A 7,962-nucleotide genomic window follows, 5' to 3' on the forward strand; every position below is an offset into this window, starting at 1 on the left:
TACCAAAAATGTGCACTTATACACAGTAAAGAGAAGACATCGGACTAAATTTTTACCAAAGTCATTCGTATATGCAAAGAAAACATAGGGAAGATTTAGGTCAATTATTATCAAATATATAAGTTTTTGTACCGTAAAATACAGGGAATATCTACGTTAATTTCTATCTAAAGTACAATATAGTTAATTAACAAATTCAGTAAACGAATGTAGCACAAAAGAAAACATCATACATTTAGATTATTTGAAAGAGTGTGCTAAATTTTAAAATTGTTAAATATAGACCAGGAAATTGTAGAAAACTTACCTTTTCCAATAGTTTACCAAGTTGACTTTGTTATTTTCCTTGAAGATGAATGTTTAATGTCACAAATGTTTCATTCATATCTTCAGATAATACACAAATATATACATATTTATTTATTAAAATTCAGTTTATTCCAAACATGTTAAAGAAAATATTAATTTGCATGCAAGTTAATCAAGTAACTTTTGTTTTAATTACACACATAATTATGATATGTAAAAATTTTACATTTATCAGTCAATCTTGCAATGTATTGTAATCTATTATTGTTGTATTTCTCAGTTTAAAATCTTATAAACATATTAGATCAGTACAAAAAGTTCACCTCTACAAAAGAAATGCTTTATTGAGGTAATTTTAAAAAGTTCCCTTTTACAATGTAACTGTTAATTTCATAAATAAGTTCATAAAATTATGCAAATTCAAAATTATCTAAATATGTTCTTTATTTTATCTTATATACCAGATAAAATTTTAAAAAAGTTAATTTGTTTAGGAATATTGAAGTTTTTAAATATTTATTTCATGTGACTTTTTCTATAACATCATTAAAAATGTACATGTTGATGTGGACATACCAATTATTTTTTTTCATCAAATAGCTTTATGGTATTAAATGATTTAAAAAGAGGCAACTGGACAAAAGAAAGCAATTAGAAGTTGGCTAATTTTTTATTAATTTGTTGTCAAATGCTGTGCATTTTAGATTATGCTCATATGGTGACAATGAGTTATTTAAATTATAAAATTATTATGAACATATCCCACATAAATTAACAAGTATAAAATTTCAAGTTGTTTGAAGTATTATGAACTGTAATACTTGCAAAAGAAATACACATGAAATTAATTTAAGAATTAGGTTTATTTTACAGGTATTCGAAAACTGCAATTACTGTTAAACAATAAAAACTAACATTAAATCTGAAGAGCATATTTTTTTCAATAATAAAATTCAACATAGACTCCATGCAGCTTCGCCATATTTGTTCTATAGTTCACTGTCTTTAATATACTGCTCGATTTTTGTAAAAGTGAATTCTTTGTCACCCAATGTTTTGAGAACAGCTCCTAAACAAGAAAAAGTAAAATTTGTAATAATTTCACACTTCAGATGTTTTCAGTTTTTAAATATAGTTGAAGTATTAAAAGATGCATATAAAATGCACTGAGTATTTCATATTTAAAAATTTACATTTCAGTAATTAAAAATTTAATTTCATACTATCACACAGTAAGCTTCAATTATATACCTTACACAATGCCTATAATTTCAAGTAAAAAATACTTAAGATTTGTTTAGAACTGCAAGGTTGAGAAAGTCTTTAATGGCTATGTTTGTATTTAAGTACATGAGAAAAAACTTAATTTTGTATTAATTATATTGCATTAGCCTTTTCAATTTTACTCCTACATATAGTAAAGAATATTCGCTTTCTTACAGATAACTTTTTCTTAAATAAAGAGTAAGCAGAAAACTAATCACAAGACTATATACATATAACAGAATACTTCATAAACATATACATGTCATTAACATACGTATATGCATTAACAGGCTATTTTACACATTTCAATAAACCATAAACCAATACACAATCAAAAGTATTATCAGTAAATTCCTCCAAAATCAGAGCTTTAATTATGATAACAATGGCATCTCAGTTTGCAATATAAAATATTTCAAGTCTACATTTATGTGCATTCTAAGCAAACAGAAAGCTGAATAACAATAAAATTATAAATACCATAAAAAAGTTAAGAGCCACGTAGAATGATAGCAAGACTAAATGAAGTTTTTCTTCAAAAATCAATTTAAATTCAAAAATTTGCCTTCCTGTTTTAACATCTCAAAATAGAGTTACTGCTTTCACTAACTAAATTTCCTGTCTTGGCAAAATAAAAATTGTCACTTCTGTTGCAGGAAATATTTGCTGCAAACTTTGTATGCAAATAATCCAGTGAAAAAATTTTAATTGTGGCTTGAATATTTTCTTTATTAAATAAATGAAAAATTCCCACATATTAATTTATGATCCACATGAAGCTTTTTACCTCTACCATATCATGCAGCTATTTTAAAATATATACTCTCATATAAAAGCCACAGAATTTTTTTAAGAATATTAATATAGTATAAATCATTAATAAATCTTCTAAAAACAGTCCCAAATTTCTGAATTTGATACTCAAAACATAATTCTACGTAACTGTTAATGTACACATTTGCTTGCACATACTTAAAATGAATTATACACACAAAAACTTAACATATTAACTTTAATAAATTCTTAATTAGCAGGATGACTCAATTAAGGCAAAATATGAAAGAAATCTACCTGATGGAATAGTTGTAAAAGATATATTTAAAAAAAGCTAATATTGTTTACCTTACACATGGCAGAAATTGAGTAAACTGTATGCAGCTGAATTATTTATTAGGAATAGAAGTTAGATCAAAGTACCAAAGTCACACTAGGGCTTTAACCATTTGGGTGCAAAGAAGCATCTCTATTTAAAAAAGAATAATTTAAAAAAGCTAATAGAATTTTATAACTTTTACAATCTAGTACAAATATTAGACACATAAACAAAACTAAATGCCATTATTTACTTGCATATTTTCCTTCTTTGTGTACTTTACTCCTTAATTTTTCAGGATATGATTTAGAAACAGAGTTATAGTAAAAATGTATACTGGTAAAAAAAATATTGCTGAAACTGATAAGTCCTTTAAATTATATATTATAGTGCAAAGAGGGATGGAATATGTGACTAAATATGATAAATCAGATTACTATAACATTAAACAAATAACATGAAAAACTGAAAAAAGAAATTTTATTTGAAATTATTTTTTAACTCATGGAAAGACAGACAGTATTTCCAACTTATTAAATTCAATTATATTTTACCTTCGTCAAACCAATATCGGTAAGAGAGTTGTATTTAAAATCGGTGCTAAGCTAAAGCTGCTTTCTTGCCTAATTTTATACTATTGAAAATACCGGTAATTGTCAAAGTTATTCGTACTCAATATGTGTAAGATTATTAATGAGCTGCTAAACCGCAGTTAACCATCTAATATACTACATTCAACGTTATTATTTTTCTTTTTGAATGTCAGGTTTTCATTATTTCTGCCAATATATCTGTAACAGGACATAAAGATTGAGTTAATGTAGAATAGAAAATTACCTTGCAAGTTAGCACCTTTACCTTAGTGGCAGTACTTCTTTCTCTAGAAAAAACATTTGAAATTATTATACTTAAACAAAAAATTCATATTTGTTACAGCAAAACATCATTAACACAATAAACCAGAGTTGAATGCAAATTCAGTTTAACTCCATTCTTGAAAACTAGTTTATTACTTTCAATTTAATTTTAAAATAATAAAAAATAAGGTACGTATTATGATGACTACCTAGATATCTCGCCTAAACTGGCAATCCTTGTAGGTTATACAGGTTAAGCCTAACATAGGTTATAGAGGGCACTAAGATAGAGAGTATTAATCCCACACTAGAGACTCTAACATTTGGTAGGAACAGTTTGAAAAGTGAAACAGATATTTATAAGTGAACCAATGCAAAACAAAAACAATAGTTCTTTAGGGACAAAGCCCCTTTAGACTTAATAAATACGAGTAAATTAACAGCTTTTAGCTATTTTTTCTTCTTGTAAAAAATAGACATACAGAATATTTTTAGAAAATAACAGTACTTTAAGCATGCATTTTCCACATATTTAACACAATAATTCATTCTAGCTCTGTTGCAATACTGGCAAAGGTACTCTTCTGTTATTAGGACAGGATTCAGAAATGTACAATGAAACCTTGAGATACGAGGAAAGTATGAGCAAAATACGAGCATTAATTCGAGCAACGAGCAATGAGCCAGGCTGTTGGTATGGGTGGCGCCATTTCCCTATCCGGTTCAACTCGGGGAATCCCCTCGTCAGATCACTTAGTGTTCTTTTATATACGTGTTTATGCACTTGTAAGTTAATTGTTTTGACATTTAACGTGAAAATAATTATTTCAAGATGCCTCGCAAGAAGATTGTTGCCTCAGTGCTACAAAGAAAAATAAGGAGGCCCATGGCCGTCGATATCAAGAAAGAAATCATAGATAAACATAAGCATGGTAACGGAATTGACGAAGACTTGCGGCCTTTCAACATCGAAAATCTATACTATTCTGAAGAAGCAGGAAGAAATTAAGAAACCTGATGTAGCCAAAGGAATTATTGTTGCTTCCAAGCACCATAAAAGTACTCCTAGATGTTGAGAAGCTGTTGTTGGTATGGATTAATGAGAAGGAGTTAAAATGTTGGTAACAAAGTTAAACTATTGTTATATTATTTACCAGTGTTATTTATTAGGAAAAATTGACTTGATATTAAAATGTTGATATTTTTTGGGGTGTGGAACGGGTTAACTGAATTTCCATTATTTTCAATGGGGAAGCTTTTTTTCTAGATACGAGAAATTCGCTATACCAGCTGAATGCTGGAACGAATTAAACTCGTATCTCGGGGTTCCACTGTAGATATGTAAGCATGTGTATATGCATGTATGCGCATATATGTGTATAAGTATACAAATATATACATAAAGAATATACACATGCACACACAAGCACCTACATTTAAAAATGCATGCATATAAACACACATTTCTGAATCTGGTCCTGATAACAGAAGAATACCTACATGAATCATAGGATTTACATTAATCAGTTTTATTAGAATTCTTAAATGCAGAGGATTTACATTGATCAGTTTTATTAGAATTTTTAAATGCAGTGGATTTACATTAATCAGTTTTATTAGAATTCTTAAATGAAATCTTCACTATCCGAAAATTCAGTTTCATTTCCAGCTGAAACTGTATCAGGACAATCTCATTTATATTATTTCCCTCTAACAACTGAACATTTTGAAAACCTTTTCTATTCCATGGAAAACTAATGCTACATTAAACATACATTTTCTAAATCTGAAAATTTTAAGTTAGCTTAGAAACTGTAATCATTCTTAAAAAAATTTTAATTTATGCAGATGTTAGATCAATAAAATTACTTTCCTGTGAAAAAGTAATATGGCATTGAACAACACGATTTTACACATCAAGATATACTGAGTGAAAATTCCTGAAATGTTTTATTTCTTGGTATCTCTGCAAGAATTGTATAAATAAGACTACCTCCCTTTAAAAAAAAAAAAAAATGTTTAGTAAATACTATGAAGAAAATTGGTTACATTATTTACAGTTCATAATTAATAGAAAATAAATCATTTCTTAGCTTATCAGAATTTATTTTTATCACATTCATAAACAGTACTAATTTAAACAAACATACCATTATGATTTCAATAACTATGAAATAGAAAATCCAAATCTGCATCTTTGATGGTCTAGTAGATTGGACGTCTCGTTTACTACAATTCAGCAGGGTGCTGACTCCCCAGACTGTAATATATATATATATAATTAATTTACAAGGGAAAAAGCAACAAAAATATAAACAATTTCTTGGCTTTATATAAGCATTTTTGCACATTTACAATTTAAATTTTTTTAACTATCTAGTTATATCAAAATACATGATTTAGTAAAATATAATTCAAATAATTTAAGGTATTTTAGATCAAATACTAATTTTTCAGTAAATTTTTTCATGCAAGTCTAATAATCAACATAACTATCAAGTTTTGACTTCGAAAATTATGTTTAGAGAAACTTGAGGCTGCAGTAAATAGTAATAAATTTATTCAAAACTGAAAGTAAAGCATTCTTACTTTATTTTCTTTCTTTAACTATGGCAGATCTTTTAAAACAACAAAATCAAACAAACAAAAAAGAAATACATTCATGAAAGGATATATTTCAGTAATTACAAGTGCATAAAAATTCAGTATATATATATAAAAAAAAAAAAAAAAATGAACACAGATTTGGAACAAAGTACCTGTGTTTCTATGGCATAAAATTTCCTTTTTTAATAGCACAATATCTTTGAGTTAAAGATTATATATTAAAGCAAATTTATAAAACTAAATTATTTTTAGAGAAAACACTAAGCAAATAAAAAATTTTGAATTTCATAAATAAATGAAAGTTACATGCTTTATTTTTTGGCATAAGGTAAATAACATTTCCATAACAGATTTCTGAACAATTAGTCATGTTAATATTGCCTTTCTTTTTCCATTAAAAGCTATTTCCTGCTTAATTACAGTATGCTTTAAGATAAATATTAAAACGTTTGAGTAAAAATAATATAACTATAAAAAGGTGAGACACATACAAAAAGGAGTGACACAAACAGTAAGAAACAGAGTAGTGCAAAATTTAACAGTACCAAATCCTGAAAATGAATCATTAGGCACGTACACAAAAGAACAACACATTTCCTACACAGACGCTATTTATAAAATTTTATATAGGTGAAGAAAATACGAGTATTAAACACTGAAAATATAAAATATTCACTTACTTTCTTCAAATAATTAGTAACTTCGATGGATTCAGTCACAAACGCCAATCCACGAACAAACAGTATTCTTTGCGACTTTACCATTCTTTTCGACCGCCATTGCTGAGTGCTGACTTCACAAATATCCCGCCACAACCGGAAGTAGAAAGTGTCTGCTTTGCCATTGGTCAGTGAACAAGAATTGCAACGCTTTTTTTTTTCTTTATAATTAAACATATTAAGAAAGCCTCTAAATTAGCATATGAAATAAACTTACTTTTGCATTATATAAATTTATATTCACAGCATCTCTGTATTAAGGTAATAATTAAATTTTTCTACGAAAAATAGAAATGTCTGTGTATGTGCATGCTCAGTGTATAATCGTAAATCCGGTTAATTTTTATAAGTTAGCGTAAAATTAACTATGAAAATTTTGAGTTCATTTAACTGGACCCTTGTACTTATTCTGTAGATCTCCATATTAAGAATGTCTTTAATTGTTTCAGAAAAAATATAATATAATTATTTATTTACATTATTTATTAATTTTTTCCTCATATAAAAATTATTAAAATCGCTATATCATATTTTCCGTACATTAAACAAAATTAAAAAAAATTAGCCTCATATGATTTTTATAACAAAGATTAAAGGAACTGAAATATATGTAAAATATCAGGATTCAGCTTGCAATTTCGTAGAGTTATTATTATTATTATTAAATAAAAATATTAGTATATCTTTGATTATAATTAATGATCCTTTGGTCTACATTAAACTATTGTTCAAGAAGTTAAACGTTTTCGAGCATCTTCTGCTGTATTTATTATTCTATTCCTCGACATGAAAGATTTGCTAGTGTTATTCCAATTTAATTGCCCACATTTGCTAAATAAAATAAGGCGAGTATTGTACCAAACTCAGTAAGTACACAAATTTAATATACAGCTTATTATAGTTAAATGGGTAATAGGATTTTCATAAAAGAAATTAAATTGTGTAAATTAATGTAAGTGTTGATATGAATAAAAATAACAAAATTGATATAAGAAAATAAATAAGTTATTTTGAAGATGTTAGAATTAAAAAAATATAATTTTTTCCAAAAATGCACGTAAAGATTTAGCTCACATGTTAAAATTTATAGAAAAATTTTAGCCTCATATAT

At 26.8% G+C, this 7,962-nt stretch overlaps 1 long non-coding RNA gene across 1 annotated transcript; it reads right to left on the reverse strand.

Moving 5' to 3' along the window:
• Positions 1–1,036: 1,036 nt before the first annotated feature.
• On the reverse strand, positions 1,037–6,959 carry LOC146999176 (uncharacterized). Its single transcript, XR_015041648.1, has 4 exons — positions 6,813–6,959; positions 5,676–5,785; positions 3,506–3,548; positions 1,037–1,378 (listed from the first exon to the last, which is right to left on the reverse strand). It is a non-coding gene; the product is annotated as an uncharacterized LOC146999176 (long non-coding RNA).
• Between the last annotated feature and the right edge of the window lie 1,003 nt (positions 6,960–7,962).

Source organism: Stegodyphus dumicola, chromosome 1 (assembly GCF_044657685.1).
Source record: "Stegodyphus dumicola isolate Sdum_Otavi_A_Nest chromosome 1, ASM4465768v1".
Classification (NCBI taxonomy): domain Eukaryota; kingdom Metazoa; phylum Arthropoda; class Arachnida; order Araneae; family Eresidae; genus Stegodyphus; species Stegodyphus dumicola.